The following is a 21,076-nucleotide window of genomic DNA, read 5'->3' as shown; positions in this document are numbered from 1 at the left end:
TTTTGGACGGATCAGGAGAATGAGCAAAGAAGTGACAGATGGAATATAGTGTTGAGAAGTGTATGGTCATGCACTTTAGTAGGATTAAAAGCCTAGACTGTATTCTAAATGCAGTGAAAATTCAAAAATCTGAGATGCAAAGGAAAGATCAAAGGTTCATTTATTTTCAAAGAATGTATAAATTATACAAACTTGAGATTTATTTGCTCACTGGTAGCCACAAAGCAAGACACTTGAAAGAAGCTAATTGAAGAATGAAACTAAAAAGAAAAGACCAACTCTCAATGAGCAAGAGGAAGAAAAAAAATGCAAACAATTGAAGTGAGCAACAGCATTCCAAACTAAACTTGAGTCCTCAGATCTGAACCACAGAGCAGCATGGAGCAGGCCCAAAGCCTTGCTTATCAGTTCATTGTATTAGCTGGCAAGGAGCACAGCAGCTGGGCAATCTTCATAGCATCAGCACCATGGAGATGACCACCACAGAGAACAGCGATATCAGCTGTCTTTTCAGTCTATCTAGGCCAATGTTTAAATTGACCAAACAACGAAACAGCAAGAGGCTCCAGTGCCCTGGAGAGAGGAATGAAGATTGCGGAGAACGAGCGAAATTGACTCTCGTCTCTGATCTGGGACAGCATTTAAATTGTCTAAACAGTGTGTTGTACCTCACACTAGGACCCAGGCACCACTGCTACAAAAGGCCCCCGGACCTAGACTCGCTCCATGCCAAAGCTGCTCTCAAACTCGGAGCCCAGAGTGATCCAACCTCACTCCTGGGCCGGTTGAATAAGTACCTAATGGTTTCTATCCAGACCCAACTTCTCCTTTCAGCACTCAGAGTGATACAAACTTGCCCATGGGCGTTGGGACTACATCTGTAATGATTCTGCAACACATCATCTCAGCTATCCCCTGAACTCACTTCGCCATCACTTGCCCTTTCCCTGTTTGCATCAATAATTTACCTCAGAAAAGGTATTTTTAGTTATGTTTTTAGTCAAATATCTTAGCTTGTTGACTACCAGAAGCTGTTGTACACATTCAGGGGATAATATGCAGGATCTTGAAAAGGTTAATTTGTAGGTTGAGTCCATAGTGAAGAAGGCAAATGCAATGTTAGCATTCATTTCGACAGGACTAGAATATAAAAAGCAAGGATGTAATGTTGAGACTTTATAAGGTACTGGTGAGGCCCCACTTGGAGTATTGTGAGCAGTTCTGGGCCCCTTATCTAAAAAAGGATGTGCTGACATTGGAGAGGGTTCAAAGGAAATTCACAAAAGTGATTCCAAGATTGAAAGGCTTATCATAGGAGGAGCATTTGATGTCTCTGGGCCTGTACTTACTAGAACTCAAAAGAATAGGGGTGGGGGCAGGATCTCATTGAAAGCTTTGGAATGTTAAAGGGCCTCGATAGAGGGGATGTTGAGAGGACATTTCCTATGTTGGGGAATCTATGACCAGAAGATATTGCCTCAGAATAGAGAAACATTCACTTATAACAGAGATGAGGAGGAATTTCTTTAGCCAGACAGCAGTGAATCTGTGGAATTCATTGCCACAGGCCAAGTCATTGTGTATATTTAAGGCAGAGGTTGATAGACTCTTGATTAGTCAAAGCATGAAGGGATATGGAGAGAAGGAAGGAGATTAAGTCTGAGAGGGATATGGATCAGCCAAGATGAAATGGCGAAGCAGATTCCATGGGCCCAATGGCCTAATTCCCTAATTCTCCTCCTATATCTTGTGGTCACAAATTCTTTGTCATTTCTAACCTGTCTCAAAGACTTACAAAAGACATCAGTGAGTGAAAGATAGCATTTCAGGTGTGATAATTTTAGTCTTGACGGTGTTGTCTGACATCACTCTGTTACAGCGAGGTTCAACCCAAGTTGGAGGAACAACTTGTAGTGCTTTTGTGATGTAAAAGGTACAGGCCATTTGTTACCCAGGAGAAATGTACCCAGAGAGAATGGTACAAAACATCTCCTCACGGGTGGAAATGTCCTGAGTAAAAGGAGGTAAACACAGGTGATTTTCTCAAGAACTAGAGCTGCTTTTTTTCCCCAAGCAGTACTTGGATTTAGATATCTGGAGCTCGGCAATATCTGACAGATCCATCCACCTGCCCTTCCAAATCGCCCTACAGACTGGCAGGGAAAGACCTGGAATGGTCACCCAGGTTGCCACTTTACCTTAAAATGCCCATGAACAGAGACGTATTTATTAGTCACAGTGTCAGCGACGTGCATGTGCCACACAAATGGCAATACCACCATTACTCATCAGCAGGATACACCCCAGGATCGTGCGCCATTTCTGTCATCCATACTCATGTGCATTTGATCATTATCATAGTCACCAAATTCTGAAGGGCCACGCAAAATGCTGGAGGAACTCAGCATCTGTGGCAACAGTCAACATTTCAAGCCGAGACCCTTCTTCAGGTCTGATAAGGAAGGGAGAAGTCAGAGTAAATAGATAGAGGGAGAGCGGAAGGAAGATGGTGAGTAAGTGATAAATGAAGTCAGGTGGGTGGGAGAAGGGTTGGTGAGGAAGGAATGTGATAGGAGAGGAGAGTGGACCATTGGGGAGAGGAAAGAAGGAGGGGCACCAGGGGGAGGTGATAGGCAGATGAGAAGAAGTAACAGGCCAGAGGAATTTGTAAACCACAGTGTAATATTTACATAGGTTTCTGCCACAGTAAAATTACTCCCCCCTGTTGCGCCCCAAGTGATCAGGAGGTGCAAACACGTACACTTCTCCATTCCAAATTTACTTTGGAAGTATGAATTTGAAGGCAGAATACAGAGTTAATGACAGGATTTCTAGCAATGTGAAGAAACAGAGATATTAGAGTCTACATCCATAGATCCCTCAAGGTTTCCATGCAAGTTGATAGGGTGGCTAAGATGGTGTATGGGATGTTGGCTTTCTTTAGTCAGGTATTGAGTTCAAGAGCAGTGACATAACGCTGTAGTTCTATAAAATCCTGGTTATACATTATGTTCAGTTCTACGAGGGGTGATGGATAACTTCATGGTCTAAGGTAGAAGGAGTCAATTTTAGAAAACCTATCACATTTATTTTTCCTACATTTATACACTTAGTCCAGCGGTCATGGAGCATACGGATCCCTTCTTTGTAGAAGTCGGTATCTTGGGCCTCCAGAAAGTGATCCACAGCAGGAGTAATTGTTAAGTTCATGGCCTAAGGTAGAAGGAGATGAGTTATTAACTTCAAACTGTCTGCATTTTCACTCAAAGAGTTGAACTGCATGTGCATGTACCAAGAGCTGTGTAACCCTTCTACCTAAGGCCACGAACTTATGAATCACCCCGGCTGTGGACCATCTGGAGGTCCAAGACGCTTTTGTTACATGCACGTGCAGTTCAACACTTTGAGTGATAATGCAGAAGTGTGTACATGTAGGAGGGGACCATGTTGAAAAATAAATATGCTAGGTTTTCTAAAACTGACTCCTTCTACCCTAGGCCACGAACTTATCAATCACCCCTTGTATAGGAAGGATGTGGAAGCAAGAATGCAGAGGGGGTTTACCAGGATAGAAAAATAGAGGGTTATGCAGGAGGGAACATTTAGGTTGATCTTGGAGATGATTCCACATCAGTACAACCTCGTGGGCTGAAGGACCTGTACTGTTCAATGTTCTAGTAACTCACATCTGACTAACGTTATTAAACCTGCCATGTTTCAATGAAATTTTCGGTTTAGGGTTTTGTTCTACCTGTCTGTAACATGATGGCACAGTGGGGAACTCACAAAGTCACCTCACAAAGGTGATCTGCGGAGTAACCAAGCGAGACACTGAATTTGTTTTTCCTGTGCCACTCTAATTGACATTTTAATTCACTAGAAGCTGGACCCAGCTCCTTCTTTTGGGCCACAGTCCCATTAGCTACCGAGATATGGGCATCAGCTGGTCTGTTGTTGTCATCAAACCTGACCTTAATGTTCCATTTTAATTGGTAGAAAATAGTTTATCTACTTTAAGTTGGAGATATATTATATTTTCCGTGTGAATCCTAAATCCTTACATAGCCTTTAAATCCACTGAATGCATATATGCCTTCGGGCACAACTTTGGATTATCAGGACCTAAGTACTTAATTCACTGTGATAGTATATTCTTAACCTCAGATTTCTGGGTAAAAACAGTGCCTTTGAAAGTGAGTACAAGCATTACCTCGTCTCTGCCAAACAGCACCTATCCGGTCAATATTTTTATAGGAGCTCAGTTGCCAGTTTAACACAACAAGCTTCCACAGGCAATATACTCAATGGCAACAGGCATTCTGGGTGTCAACAGTCGAATTCAAACCATTTTTTAAAATCTGTCAATCAGCTTCCAACCGTTGCAACTGTCATTTGTCGTTACCCCCTCTGTTCTCCTGCTCCTCATCATATCCTCTTACACCTCTCACTGTCCAGAAACTGAAACTCTGCCCTGTGCTGACCCGCCTCTGGTGTCTGACCCTGCTCCATTAAACATCCAACTTAACATTCCACATTCTGTTTTCAGACTTTCGAGCATACTCTCTATTCCAACAACCCTGTTGTGTGGGACACTGCCCTATGGAAGCAGTGAAAGTGACCCATAATGTTGAAATGGGCAGGGAATAAGGTGGTTAATTAACAATTGTATTCTTTCTCAGCCCAGAGACAGATGTAACTGCAATAGGCTCGTCTTCTTCAGTCTGCAGAAAGTCATGCAGGATATAAAGGGAAAACTTTTCACTCACAGAGTGGTGACTGTTTGGAACCCATCACCACAGGGAGAGTGAGAGGTGAACAAGAAGAATTTAAAAGGACTGTCATTGAACGTAAAGACTGTCATGGACCAACTGGGTGGAGTTGACTCTCTAATGTACACTGGGTGTGTTGTAGGTTCACTGAGTACCTGAGACAGAGTTTAAAATAAAACTGATTTATTTGTCAGAGATCCAGAATATTAAACTCCAGTCCCATTAAATGTGAACATCAGCAGAAGAAACTCCTCCCAGTCCCAGTGACCAGGGTGCAGAACTGGGTGTGGTTAGCAGCAGCAATAATTACAGAGTTTGACACCAACAGTCACTTCTGAACTTGCCTTTGGAATCAGTAACTGTGATGGTTAAATATCCAGCATGCAGCTTATTTAAACCTTCTCCCCAGTGTGAACTCCGTAGTGCTTCCGAAGGTTGGATGAATGATTGAATCCCTTTCCACATTCAGAGCAGGTGAACGGCCTCTCCACAGTGTGAACTTGATAGTGTGCCACAAGGTTGCATGACTGAGAAAATCCCTTCCCACATTCAGAGCAGGTGAATGGCCTCTCTCCAGTGTGAACCCGCAGATGTTGCTTCAGGTAAGATGAGTGTATAAACCCCTTCCCACAATGTGAGCAGGTAAATGGTTTTTCCCCAGTGTGAACTCGCTGGTGTCTCAGAAGGCTAGATAACTGTGTGAATGCCTTCCCACAGTCTGAGCAAGTGAATGGTCTCTCCCCAGTGTGAACTCTCTGGTGTGCCAGTAGGTCAGATGATCGAGTGAATCCCTTCCCACAGTCTGAGCAGCGAAACGGCCTCTCCCCAGTGTGAACCCGCAGATGTACCTTCAGATGAGATGACTGACTGAATCCCTTCCCACAATGTGAGCAGGTGAATGGCCTCTCTCCCGTGTGAACTGACTGGTGTATCAGTAGGTCAGATGATCGACTGAATGCCTTCCCACATTCAGAGCAGGTGAACAGCTTCTTCCCTGTGTGAACTTGATAGTGCGCCACAAGGTTGCATGACTGAGAAAATCCTTTCCCACATTCAGAGCAAGTGAACGGCCTCTCTCCAGTGTGAACTCGCAGATGCAGCTTCAGGTGAGATGAGTGAATGAATCCTTTCCCACAATGTGAGCAGGTGAATGGTTTCTCCCCAGTGTGAACTCGCTGGTGTCTCAGTAGGCTGGATATCTGTGTGAATGCCTTCCCACATTCTGAACAGCTGAACGGCCTCTCGCCAGTGTGAACTCTTTGGTGTGCCAATAGGTCAGATGATCGAGTGAATCCCTTCCCACAGTCTGAGCAGGCGAACTGCATCTCCCCAATGTGAACTGACTGGTGTGACTATAGGTGGATTGACAGAGTGAATCCCTTCCCACAGTCTGAGCTGGTGAACAGTTTCTCACGTGTTTACTCGGTGTTGAGTCTGTAGATGGGATGACTGAGTGAATCGCTTCCCAGTCTGAACAGAGAACACTCTCCCCAGTGAGAACTTTCTCATGTGTCAGCAGATCAGATTATCGAATAAATCTCTTCCCATACATGGAACAATTGAACAGTCTGTTTCCTTGTGACTCACTGGTGTGTCTGTGGATCGGCTGAGTGAGCGAATCTCTTCTTACAGATGGATCAAATGAATGGCCTCTCACTGCTGTGAAATTTCTGTTGTATGATCAGCTTGGATGACAGAATGAATCGCTTCCCGCAGACAGAACAGACCAACAAATGCTGGTGTGTTCTCAGCACCCCGGTTCCAGTGGACTCACTGAGTTCAAAGAAAAAACTTCATTTCAGACACAAAGCACATTTCCTGCTGGGATGAGACACTTCTTCATCTCCTAGGATCAACAACAGGTATATTGGTGTTACAAAGGAAATGTGTGGTCACTCCTTAAAGATCTGGATAGGGACATTGGAACTGACGTGGTGCTGTTCTTGAGATTCCTGCACACAAATTCTTTGCGGTTTCTCACCTGTAAAAAGACTTACAAGACACATCAATGGGTAAGGATAGCATTACAGATGAGATCATTTCAGTTTCCATGCTGAAGTCTGACATCACACTGTTACAGCGAGGTTCAACTCAAGTTGGAGGAACAACTCTTGATCTAACTGAGCATGGATCAGGCACCTGGACTGACCATCCAGTTCTCTAACTGTATTTTCTGTCTGTATCACAATGGACCATTCCTACCCATCTTCAGTCTGTGACGTGGCTCAGTCTGTCTCTCTCCATTGGTATTATTTCAAGATCTGGTCATGTCCCACAGCGCTACAAGAGCACATATTACATAGCTTTCTCTTTTTTCTTTTCAAATCTTTTTACTGTATATACAGGAAAAATAACATGAGTACATCAAAGTAACAACACTTACAATGCCTTAAAAAAACCATTATCTTAAAGATTGAAAACAAATTTAGTGATAACAAAAAAAACCTACTAAGCAGAAAAGTGAGAAAAAAAGAGAACCCATTAGGTGTACTACCCCGGAGTTATGCGTCATACAAAAAGCTTCTAAAAATAAACATCAAACCACCAGCAACAAAAGAAAATATACTAAAAAAATTTACAATTAGATTGTGGAAAAATTGTATCAATTTTTGTATCTCGTCCTAGAGATGCTGCCTGGCCTGCTGTGTTCACCAGCAACTTTTATGTGTGTTGCCTGAAATTCCAGCATCTGCAGATTTCCTCGTGTTTGCATTTTTAAAAATGCTTAATTGTATGTTTGCTAATTGCTAATAGAGGATCAAAATAAGGAATTTGACTCTTTGGAGCAATCATTGGAGGTGTGGGCACTTCACACAAGTATAACAATTCCATCTGGGGTCTCAGGCTGGCAGCAATTGTTTTGTTTTGATTTAGTATCAATTTTTGCTGCTACATTTTGTCAGCAAAGATTTCAACAGTTATACCAAACGAATAGCAGCTTGTGGCAAGTACAACCTTTTTTTGTCGTTCACACTGTGTGTTTGGTTTGAAACATAATTTTGAAGAGGCCAAAGAGGCCAGAGGCTCAACAATCTCCTCCCTCGCTTCCCACAGTAGCCTGGGGTACATCCTGCCTGGTCCTGGTGACTTATCCAACTTGATGCTTTCTGAAAGCTCCAGCATATCCTTTTCTTTACTACCTACATGCTCAAGCTTTTCAATCCGCTGCAAGTCATCCCTACAATCGCCAAGATCCTTTTCCGTAGTGAATACTGAAGCAAAGTATTAATTAAGTACCTCTGCATCTCCTCCGGTTCCATACACACTTTTCCACTGTCACACTTGATTGGTCCTGTTCTCTCACGTCTCTTGCTCTTCACCTACGTGTAGAATGCCTTGGGGTTTTCCTTAATCCTGTCCGCCAAGGCCTTCTCATGGCCTTCTGGCTCTCCTGATTTCATTCTTAAGCTCCTTCCTGCTAGCCTTCTAATCTTCTAGATCTCTATCATTACCTAGTTTTTTGAACCTTTCGCAAGCTCTTTTCTTTTTGACTAGATTTACAACAGCCTTTGCACACCACAGTTCCTGTACCCTACCATCCCTTCCGTCTTATTGGAACATATCTACACAGAACCCCACACAAATATCCCCTGAACATTTGCCGCATTTCCTCCATATGCTTCCCTGAGAACATCTGTTTCCAATTTATGTTTTCCAAGTTCCCGCCTGATAGCCTCATATTTCCCCTTAGTCCAATTAAACATTTCCCTAACTTGTCTGTTCCTATCCCACTCCAATGCTGTGGTAAAGGAGATAGAATTGTGATCACTGGTAAAGGAGGTAGAATTGTGGCTGCCTAGGGAGTTCATGGCTGTTATCATCACAGCGGTGTACATTCCACCACAGGCTGATACTGACCTGGCTCTCAAGGAACTGTACGAGACCATCAGCACCCTGGAGACTGTACTCCCGAAGGCTGCCTTCATCGTCACCGGTGACTAGAATAGAGTGTTGCTGACTAAAGTCTCTGTGAAGTTTTGCCAATACATCCAGGTGAGCACACAGGGAGATAGCACACTCGACCACTGCTACCCTCCCTTCTGCAATGCTTACAAAGCGCTCCTTCGCCTGCCATTTGGAAAATCAGATTATTCCTCCATCTTGCTGCTGCCAAAGTACACGCAGAAGCTGAAACAAGAGGCAGCCATAGTTAAAACTGCCCACTGTTGGTCCAACCAATCGGTCTCCATGCAACAGGACTGCTTTGATAACGTCAACTGGAATGTTTTCCATGTTGAGGATGTCTGCAAGTTCACGAATGGGGTCATGAGTTTCATCCAGAAGTGCATCAAGGATGTTATCCCCCAGAAATCAGCCAGGGTCTATCCAAACCAGAAACCCTAGATCAACTGTTCTGTGCGAGCAGCACTTACCGTGCAACACAGAGCTTACGTTGCCAGTAATTAGCAGGAGCTCAAGAAATGCAGCTACGACCTCAAGTCATCAAGGCAGCAAAACAACAATAATCAGACTTGCATGGTCTGTACACACCGGCAGTGTGGTGAAAAAGGCACAGCAACGCCTCTTTCACCTCAGACGGTTGAAGAAGTTTGGTATGGGCCCCCAAATCCTAAGAACTTTCTACAGGGCCACAATTGAGAGCATCCTAACTGCCTGCATCACTGCCTGGTATGGGAACTGTACTTCCCTCAATCGCAGGACTCTGCAGAGAGTGGTATCGACAGCCCAGCGCATCAGTAGATATGAACTTCCCACTATTCAGGACATTTACAGAGACAGGTGTGTAAAAAGGGCCCAAAGGATCATTGGGGACCTGAATCACCCCAATCACAAACTGTTCCAGCTGCTCATCCAAAAAACAGTACCGCAGCATAAAATCCAGGACCAACAGGCTCTGGGATAGCTTCTTCTATCAGGCCATCAGACTGCACAATTCATGTTGACACAACTGTATTTCTATTTTATATTGACTATCCTGTTGTACATACTATTTATTATTAATTACTATAAATTGCACATTGCACATTTAGATGGAGACATAACGTAAAGGTTTTTACTCCTCATGTATATGAAGGATGTAATGAAGTCAATTCAATTCAATACAAACTTTGTACTCTCAAAATTTCACTTTTGAAGGCCTCCACTTACAAGTACACCTTCGTCAGAAAACAGCCTGTCCCAATCCACACTTGGCAGATCCTTTCTGATACCATCAAAATTGTCTTTCTCCAATTTAGAATTTCAGCCTGTGGACCAGATCTTTTTCCATGTTTACCTTGCAACTAATGACATTATGATCGCTAGATGCAAAGTGTTCCCTACACAAACTTCTGTCACCTGCACCGTGTCATTCTTGAATAGCAGATTAAGTATCATACTCTCTCTCTGACACATTTTGACCAAGTTTATCCCGTCTAGTCCTTTTACAGTATGGGAATCCCAGTTAATATGTGGAAAGTTAAAATCACCTACTATAACAACCTTTTGTTTCTTGCAATAGTCTGTGATCTTTTTACAAATTTGCTCCTTTAATCCCTTGGACTACTGGGTAGTCTGTAATATAACCCCACTAATGTTGTCATACATTTCTTATTCCTCATTCCACACATAATGCCGCACGAGTTCTCTAGTCCGTCCTGCTGTGACATTTTCCCTGACTAGTAACGCCACCCCTTTCCTTTAATCTCTCCCGCTCTTTTATGTCTAAAACAATGGAACCCCTGAATATTGAGCTGCCAGTCCTATCCTTCCAACATCCAAGCCTGATTAATGGCTACAAAATAATTCCAGGTGTTGAGCCATGTCCTGAGCTCCACTGCCTTTCCTGCAACTCTTCTTGCATTGAAATATACGTGGATCAGGACACTAGTCACACCATGCTCAAACTTTTGATTTTCGATGTTATCTGAGGCCTTAACAACCTCTGTCAACACAAGAAGGAAGAACAATAAACTGTTGGTTGGGGGGGAGGGGAGTTTACCTACAGCTTTTTTGCCCTCTCTGACTGAAGCTTCAAAATCTCCATACCAACTTTGTCCACGCTATTGATAGCCGCTCTGCTTCCCCACTTTAATTTGCTCTTGACAATCAATCTTCTGATTGCCTGCTGCTCAAAGTTCCAAACTGCCAAGAGTTGCTGCCTTTTTTATTCAATTGGCAAACCTGAGTGACCTACGTCTTCTCAGGCTTTGAATATGACATGAGTTGAACATGCCTGCTAATATGAAGATTCTTGTAAATAAATTACCCAATGAACTTAGAAAAGAATGAAGATCAGCAAAGTATGAACTGCAAAAAGGCACAACCTTAAGGTTAATTTCACTGACGATGTTGACTTTATTGAAAGGCAAGTAAACATTGTTACACACCCAGTGTTTGGGAAGGTATACAAAGCTACATCCCAGTAGTAAGTAAAGGTGTGAATAAAACTGGATGACAAATTCAGTCTAAGGCTACTGGAGGCATTTTGCCACCACTGTGACTGCTGTGAAGGGAAAGTAAGGCTGAGTCCAGAACTAACGATAAGTTTTGTCTATTCTGCCAAGGTGAACATACTTTTTTTATCCATGCTCCAAACTGATGAAAAAGGTTCAGAAAGAGAAGTATGCTTCTGAAAGAAAATTGTGTCTACTTTGCTTGCTTGTGTCGGGGACACATCAGCAAGGATTGCAAGATTCACCTTTCATACAAGGTATGCGAGGGCAAACAACCCAGTATACTTCCTATTCACTCCGTTAAAAAGAGTGCAACTTTGAAACAAACACAACAGCGAGTAATGCCCTGGTAACTAATGGCCTTATGGGGGCTGGTGATCATGATTGTAAACTTACTGTAATTCCAGATCAGGTGAAGTCTAAGAAGAGTATCAAGATGGTGGGTACTTATGCTTTCCAAGATCAAGGAAGCACAGTGAGTCTCATGAACAAGCTCAACCTGATAGGAAAAGAACACACAGTCTTTTATGCACCTTGAGTCAAGAGAATGTCAACAGCTACATTGTTTCAGGATTGGAAGTAGCTGGCTTGGATGGTGAAAGCTATTGTGAACTGCCTAACATCTATACACAGGAAAGTATGTCTGTCCAGAAAGGGAACATTCCTCGTCAGAGATCTTCAAGAATGGTCTCACCTGAAACCTGTTTATTTGCTGCAATTCAACAGCTGATAGAGATGAATATGCCTAAGGTGTTTGAGCTGTTGCAAGTGATTCAGTGTTAATAATGGACCCTATGCAATCAGAACAATGGTAGGTTGGGACTCCAGTTTTGCACAGATGAGCTTTGGCAGCAGAGGTTCAAAACAAATTTTCCTGAATGCAGTTATGAGGGACAACCTGGTTTGGCAGAAGATCACTGCTTACCAAAGAGGACATTTGTGTAAATTCTGCGATTCAGGTGAGTTGAGACATTTTCATTCTCTCATTGCCACAGTCAGAAGTTTCTGCCTGCTTCAAAAGGGCAAAAATCATACCAGTGCCCAACTTGCTCTGCTCTTCCTGGGTGATGAAGTGCTTTGAGAGGTTAGTTATGGCTAGAATTAACTCCTGTCTCAGCAAAGACCTGGGCCCACTGCGATTTGCCAATCACCACAATAGGTCTATGCAGGTGTGATCTCACCAGCTCTTCACGCAACCTTGAATACCTTGACAATACTTCTGTCAGGATACTGTTTCTTGACTACAACTCAGCGTTCAACATGAGTGGAGTCGGAGTGGTGATCTTGAGGTCTTAGGACTTTGAGGCTTCAGTCAGAGAAAGGAAAAATAGAAAAGCTCAAGGTGGAAGTTTTTCTTCTTCCCATCTTTATATTTGCTCAGCTAGGACAGCAGAGATGCCAGATGGGGCAGTGAAACGCTCCTGTTGCAGAATAGAACATAGAATAGTACAGCACAGCACAGGCCTTTCGGCCCACAATGTTGTGCCGACCCTTAAACCTTGCCTCCCATATACCCCCCCCACCTTAAATTCCTCCATATACCTGTCTAGTAGTCTCGTAAACTTCACTAGTGTATCTGCCTCCACCACTGACTCAGGCAGTGCATTCCACGCACCAACCACTCTCTGAGTAAAAAACCTTCCTCTAATATCCCCCTTGAACTTCCCACCCCTTACTTTAAAGCCACGTCCTCTTGTACGAGGAGTTGGCCAGAATTCATTGGAAAAGAACACTGGAAGGGATGATGACAGAGCAGTAATGACTGGAATTTCTGGAAGCAATTTGGAAGACACAGGATACATACATTCCAAAAAGGAAGAAGGATTCTGAAGGCAAGATGGCACAACCATGGCTAAAAGCCAAAGACAGGGCAGGTAATAGAGCAAAAATCAGTGGTAGGGTAGAGGACTGAGAAGCTTTTAAAAACCAACAGAAGGTGAAACTTAAAAAGTAATCAAGGTAAAGAAGGAATACAAAAGAAAGCTAGCCAATACTATTAAAGAGGATACCAAAAGTTTCTGCAGATACATAGCGTCTAAAAGTAAGGCGAGAGTGGATAACAGACTACTGGAGAACGTTGCTGGAGAGATAGTAATGGGGGAGAAGGAAACGGTGGACAAATTGTTCCAGGTGTCGGGGGCATGAATTGTGTGAAGTTACATGAACTGTGTGGATAGGAACATGAATGTACGGAAGATGGAGGGATACAGACATTATGTAGGTAGGAGAGATTTATGTTTGGGGTTGGCTCTTTAGCTGGTTCGGCACAACATCGTGCACTGTGCTGTACTGCTCTATGTTGTAACAGAATAAATATTTTGTATCAGTCTTCACTGTGCAGTATGACACTAGCAGTATGCTGGAAGTTCGAGTGTTGCAGGGACAGAAGTGAGTGAAGCTGCCATTACTAGGGAGAAGCAACACACAAAATGCTGGAGGAACTCAGCAGGCCAGGCAGCATCTATGGAAAAGAGTACAGTTGACATTTTGGGACAAGAACCTTCAGCAGGACATCCGCAGATTTTCTCTTGTTTGTGATTGGGAGAAGGTGCTTGGGAAACTGAAAGGTCTGAAGGTAAACAGTCACCCGGACCCAATAGTCTACACCTCAGGGTTCTAAAAGAGGTGGCTGAAGAGATTGTGGAGCCATTATTAATGATCTTTCAAGGACTGGAAAATTGCAAATGTCACCCCACTCTTCAAGAAGGGAGAGAGGCAGAAGAAAGGAAACTATAGGCCAGTTAGTCTGAGCTCAGTGATTGGGGTTGGGAGTCGATTATGAAGGATGAGGTCTCAGGGTACTTGGAGGCACATAATAAAATAAGCTGTAGTCAGCATGGTTTCCTCAAGGGAAAATCTTGCCTGACAAACCTGTTGAAATTATTTTAAGAAAGAACAAGCAGTACAGACAAATGAGAATTGGTTGTTGTTATGCACTTGGATTTTCAGAAGGATTTGAAAGGGAGAATAAACTACATCTGCGAAAATCCCCGCTGCACTTGGTGACCCTGTGATCTCTGTCTTGGAGGCCAACATCAGTCTGTCTTTCAGGAGGGTGACCTCCAGAAAAGGCAGGCCTCGTTGAAGTACCTGGTAACGTTCTGAAAACTTGTGCCAACCAACTGCCAGGTGTATTCAAGAACATTTTCAATCTCTCACTACTACTGTTGAAAGTTCCCACCTGCTGCAAAAGGGCATCAATTATACCAGTGCCCATGAAAAGTAGTATGAGCTTAACGGCTATCGTCCAGTGGCACTCACATCTGCAGGGATGAAACTTTTTGAGAGGTTGATTATGGCTAGGATCAACTCTAGCCTCAGGAAGGACCTGGACCCACTGTAGTTTGCCTTTCACCATAATAGGTGTATGGCAGACGTAACCTCAGTGGCTCTTCATGCAGCCCCAGATCATCTGGACATTACCAACACCCATGTCAGGATGTTGTTTGTTGACTGTAACTCAGGATTTAACACTATAATTCCCACAGTCCTGATTAATAAGCTACAGAACCTGGGTCTCTGTATCTCCCTCTGCAAATGGATCGTCGACTTCCTAAACTGAAGACCACAATCTGTGTGGATTGGTAATAACATCTCCACCTCACTGACAAATAACACCCATGCACCACAGGGGTGTGCTTAGCCCACTGCTCTATTCTCTCTACACCCATGACTGTGTGTCTAGGTATAGCTCAAATACCATCAATAAATTTGCTGATGATACCATTGTTAGTAGAATCTCAGATGGAGACAAGAGAGCGTACAGGTGTGAGATATACCAGCTATTTGAGTGGTGTCACAGCAACAACCTTGCACTCAATGCCAGTAAGACCCAAAAGCTGATTGTGCTCCAGAAAGAGTAAGATGAGGGAACACATGCAGTCCTGATACAGGGATCGGATTAGGAAGAGTGAGCAATTTCAAGTTCCTGGGTATCAACACCTGAGGATCTATTCTCGGCCCAACATATTGATGCAGCTATAAAGAAGATAGACAGTAGTTGTATTTCATTATGAGCTTGAGAAGATTTTGTTTGTCATCTAAAACACACAAAAACTTCTATAGATGTATTATGGAGAGCCTTCTAACTGGCAGCATTACTGGTGTGCGGGGGGGGGCGGGGGGTCTGCTACACAGGTTGGAAAGAAGCTGTGAACTCACTCAGCTCCATCATGGGCACTAGCCTCCCCAGCATCCAGTACATCTTCAAGGAGCAATACCTCAAAAAGGCAGCACCCATCATTAAGGGCCCCCATCACCCAGGACATGTGCCCTTCTCGTTGCTAACATCAGGAAGGAGGTACAGGAGCCTGAAGGCGCACACTCGATTCAGAAACAGCTTCTTCCACTCTGCCATGTGATTTCTGAATGAATGGACGTTGAACCCACGAACATTACCTCACTATATTTCCCCACTACATATTATATATATATTTACTGTAATTCAGTTTGTAAATGTATTGCATTGTATTGCTACCGCAAATAAAAACAAATATCACGACATATGCCGGTGATATTAACCTGATTCATCCGCTCATGAGCAGAACGTTCCCCAGGCCCGGGTATGGATCGTGGGGCTGACAGAGAGGGAAAGGACTGGGAATGTCCCGGGATGTGTCCGGAGCTCGCAACAACTGTCCCTCAGTCGCAATGTGAACGCCGGTGCTGACGACACTCCCACCGGGAGACCGGCTCCTACCTGCCGCCAACTCGCCACAGCTCGTCGTGCATTGTGCGCATGCGCGATTTGCAGGCCTTCGCGGAGCCGTTTACGCCTGCGCATTTGATCACTGGGTCACCAACGGCAAAGTCTGAAGCGCAGAGGTTTGTGGGTACGCATTGACGGTGTTTGCAAGCGCTGGTTCCGCGCCACATTTCTCGAAAGCTGTCAATGTTATTATGCAGAAAACTCCCACAAACAATATACTCAATGTCAACAGGCAATCCGTGTGACAACTGTCAAAATCTAACCGATTGACAATGCAGATATAAAACACAAGGGATTCTGCAGGTGCTGGAAACAAACTAGAGCAATACCCACAAAGTGCAACAGGAATTCAGCAGGTCAAGCAGCATCTAAGCAGAGGATTAAACAGTCCAGACATGGTGAAGTGTCTCTGCACAAAACGTCAACTTCCTCTCCATAGATGCTGCCTGACCCACTGAGTTCCTCCAGCATTTTGAAAATATAAACCTCTTATTCTGAGTCAATCGGTTTCCGTATGTCGCTGATCTTTCATTTGTAGCCTAATCCTCCTAGTCTGATTCCCTCGTCCTACTCCTCGTAAACTCTAGCCTCCAAAGCTTCAGAGGCTGTGTTCCTGACCCTGCTTCAACGAAGAATTACCCACCATTCTGCTGTCATACTTTAGAGGGGAGTGTTGTATTGCAACAACACTCCGTGTTCATCCGTGTTTAATAAATGTTTGGTTGTTTTTATGTAACCTGACTCGATTGATATTCATTTTGCCGGTTATGTAACAGAAATTGTGGGGGCTCGTCCAGATCTTGTTCCAAAATTTTGAGCTTAAGTGCATGTTTATTTGCCATTCTGATTTGGAAAAGGGAAATACCTGATCTTTTTTTAGTTTGATTGGTGTGTTAGTGGTATTCGGCTGCAATGAATATTGATGACTTTCTGGATTCACCTGACCCGGAGTTTTTAGCGAATGCGAGAAAACCTGTTGTATCAGACATTGCTAGGAGGTTGGATATTAAGGGAATTACGAAGAGTACCACAAAGGCCTTAATTCAAGGAAAAATCGCTGAGCGTTATATAAGTTTGAAAGCGTTTGATGATGAGGTGTTAGATAGGTTTGCAATGAGTAATCTGGAAATGCAGTTACATCTTGAACAAATAAAGTTTAAAGCAATTAGAAGCTGATTTGGAAAGAAGTCAGTTAGAAGCTGAAAATAAACAGAAGGAATTCAAGGCTAGAGAGGCCCATAAAATAAGGGAATTAAAGAAAGAGAAGCGAAAACCAGAGGAAATTTGAGCTAGAGATGGAGAAATTAAAGTCCAGAAATCATCTTCTGGTTCTAAGAAACAGTTTATTGCTAGTCGTGAGGTTATTTTGGCTCCTCCATTTAATGAAGCTGAAGTGGACAAATATTTCCAGCATTTCAAAACTATGGCTCTGAGTTTAGGGTGGCCAAAAGAGCAATGGCCAGTGATGTTACAAAGTGTAATTAGAGGAAAGGCACAACAAGTTTATACTGCTTTAAATGCTGAGCAACCACTGGGTTATGATATTGTTAAACAGCATATATTAAAGGCATATGAGCTGGTTCCGGAAGCGTATAGAGAAAGATTCAGAAATTTGAAGAAATCTGTGGAAAAAACTTATGTGGAATTTGCCTATGAGAAATCTGTGTGTTTTGAGAGATGGGTTTCCTCTAAAAATGGGAATGGGGAGTATAATAAATTAAGAGTTGATTTTACTGGAGGAATTTAAAAGGAGCATTCCTGTTGAAGTGAGAACATACTTATATGAAAGGGACACTACTACATTGCAGGAGACTGCTAAATTAGCTGATAAGTATGCTTTAAATGATATCGTATCTGTTAAATAGGGGCCGTGGGTAATTCTGATTTGATGAAGATGGACGTGAAAGCACAGAGGAACATCTGTAAAAATTACTGAAACACCTGAGATAGTTAAATTAAAGGAGCAAGCTCTTCCAGACAGTGAAATTGAAAAAGTGCCAGTAGGATATTATTTTGAAAAGGGAGTATTAATGAGAAAGTGGAGTTCGCCTATAATTCCTGCTAGTGAGGAATGGGAATTTAATCACCAGGTAGTAGTTCCTAAAGTTTATCGAAATGAGATTTTAACTGTGGCTCATAGTATTCCTTTGGGTGGTCATTTAGGGGTAAAGAAGACTAATGTGACGAAAGAGGGTTACAAAAGTACACATAGACTAAGATGTTAACTGTCCTGTGCTAGCACCAGTGGGATCAACAGTTGATCTGCCACCTGTCTTCAGGAAAGAGAGATAAGTAAGACAATGGAGCAGCATTTGGAAATGTTAATGAAGAGACGAGAGAGTTTAACGGAAGGAGACACCGGTCTGAGTATTGTCAAGACCGGCTCCTTTTGAACCCTGAACTGTTTGAAGTGTGATGGACAGGCGATACCTCAGCAGGGGGATAAAAAGGGGCAGGTTCGCTAAGACACCACACACGACACCACGACGCAACGAGACCCTGGAAGTGGTGCGCTCCCAAGTCTGTGGGAGTTTTGGAGGTCTGGTCGCGGGACCGGCCATAGACGCACAGGGTGGAAAGATACGGTCGGCGGGAACCTGGTGTGTGTCCGCCCTTGCCTGGGTGCCGGGTTCACCGCTGAAGAACGATCGTGTCTGGAACGGAGGGGTCACAGTCGGTGACCTCAGAAGACATTACAAAGGGCTCGCCCGAAAGCTAACTGCGAGGAATATCGAAGGTCTGTTTGGAATCTGATTTGCATATTCATTCGTTCTCTCGCTCTCTCTCTCTCCAACGGCACGACGGCGATTACTGCGAACTGAACTAAACTGAACTCTGTCACTTGTGATTGATCATCTTACCCCTAGACTGCGATAGAGCTTGATTGACCCTATTATCCTAGTTCTGTGTACATGTGTGTTTATTCATTGCTAACCTGTTGCATTTATATCCTTACTATTAGAGTACTGTGTTGCTTATTTCTTTAATGAAACTTTCTTAGTTCCAGTAAACCAGACTCCAACTGAGTGGTCCATTTCTGCTGGTTTGGCAACCCAGTTATGGGGTACATAACACTAGGAACAAAGTTTTTAAACATTTTTATTGGCCTAGTTTCAGAAAGGATGTGGTGACATTTTGTAGAACGTGTCATACGTGTCAAATTGTGGGTAAACCTAATCAAGTTATTCAGTGGCCCCACTGCAACCAATTCCAGCATTTGGTGAGCCGTGCTCAAAAAACATTGTAGACTGTGTAGGTCCTTTGCCAAAATCTAAAACTGGACATCAATATTTGTTAACTATTATGTACACAATGTCTAGGTTTCCAGAGGTAATACCTCTTAGGAATATAACAGCCAAGACTGTGACAAAGGCTCTTATAAAATTCTTTACTTATTTTGGTTTGCCTAAGGAAATACAATCCGATCAAGGTAGTAATTTTATGTCGGGATTGTTTCAGCAGACAGGTTATAAACTGGGAGCAAAGCAGATTATCTCATCAGCCTATCATCCAGAATCGCAAGGAGCCTTGGAGAGATTCCATTCTACTTTAAAAACTATGATTAGGACATATTGAGTGGAAAATGAAAAGGACTGGGATGAAGGTGTACATTTACTACTTTTTGTAGTAAGGGAGGCAGTACAGGAATCATTAGATTTTAGTCCTTTTGAACTTGTGTTTGGTCATAGAGTTTGAGGACCTTTGGCCTTGTTGAAGGAACAGTGGATTAATAAAGAGGTACACACTAATTTGCTAGATTATGTTTTACAATTTAAAGGAAAGTTATATAAAGCTTGTAGCTTGGCAAAGGAAAATTTAAAATTAGCTCAAGAGAAGATGAAGACTTGGTATGATAAGGAAGCTAGAATGAGGTTATTTAAGCCTGGAGATAGGGTGTTGGTTCTTTTCCCGGTGCAAATGAAACCACTACAAGCTAAATTTCATGGTCCTTATGAGATTAAATCGAAGGTAAATGATGTGGATTATGTGATAAAAACCCCAGATCGAAGAAAGCCAACATAGCTATGTTATATAAATATGATAAAACCATATTATGAGAGAGAAGCTACTACTATGACTGTTGTGATCAATAATGAATCTGATCTTTCTAAAACCTTAATGGATGATTCATCTGAAACTCATTTTAAACCCAACATTATTTCAACTAGGTTACCAAATTCAAAAATTCTGGAAAATATTGATGAGAAGTTAGCTCATTTACAACCAGAGCAGGGAGAGCAGATGAAACAGTTAATTTTTAAATATAGAGATTTATTTCCAGACGTTCCTAGACGAACCACCATAGCTTCACATGATGTAGATGTTGGAGATGTGAATGAACAGGGAAAAATGTGAACATGCCGAACAAGAAATTAAGTATATGTTAGAGAATGATATTATTAGACATTCTAATTCGAATTTGAGTTCACTGTATGTTATGGCGCCTAAGCCAGACAATAGTATTATATTTTGTAGAGATTACAGGAAAGTGAATGCTGTGACAAAAACTGATACATATCCAATCCCTAGGGTAGGTAATTGTGTGGATAAAGTTAGACAAGTCAAATTCCTTACGAAGATTGATTTGTTAAAAGGTTATTGGTATGTTCCATTGATGGATAGAGGTAGAGAGATTTCTGTATTTGTAACCCCATTTGGGTTGGATGAATATAATGTTCTTCCATTTGGGATGAAGAATGCACCAGGTACTTTTCAGAGGATGATTAATAGTGTGATTCATGGATTAAAAGATACAGATGCCTATATTGATGATTTAGTTACAGGAAATAATACGTGGAAAGCACATATTACTGCGGTGAAGAAACTATTTGAGGGACTTTCAAAAGCTAACTTAACTATTAACTTAGCTAAAAGTGAATTTGGCCATGCCACAGTGACTTACCTTGGTTATGTTGTGGGTCAAGGAAAATTAGCTCCTGTTCAAGCAAAAGTTCAGGCAATTTTAGAAGTATCCACTCGAACTGGTAAGAAAACTCTCAGAAGATTCTTGGGTATGGTAGGATATTACAGAAAATTTTGTAAGAATTTTGCGAGTATTGCTCTTCCATTAACTAATCTCTTGAAGAAAAATGAAAAGTTTGTTTGGACAGAGTCTTGTCAGGAAGCATTTGATAAATCGAAAACTATAATATGTAGTCAACCTGTACTCAAATCTTCTGACTTTGAAAAACCATTTTTGTTAG

The 21,076-nt window shown here is 42.6% G+C and overlaps 1 pseudogene; it reads right to left on the bottom strand.

Annotated features, from left to right (window-relative positions):
• Positions 1–4,941: 4,941 nt before the first annotated feature.
• The window catches only part of LOC134353484 (zinc finger protein 850-like), a 45,926-nt pseudogene continuing 29,791 nt past the window's right edge, over positions 4,942–21,076 (bottom strand).

The sequence above is a fragment of the Mobula hypostoma genome, chromosome 11 (genome assembly GCF_963921235.1).
Source record: "Mobula hypostoma chromosome 11, sMobHyp1.1, whole genome shotgun sequence".
In the NCBI taxonomy this organism is placed as follows: Eukaryota; Metazoa; Chordata; class Chondrichthyes; order Myliobatiformes; family Myliobatidae; genus Mobula; species Mobula hypostoma.
The sequence above is the reverse complement of the archived record's forward strand: the minus strand, read 5'-3'. Positions and strand labels throughout refer to the sequence as shown.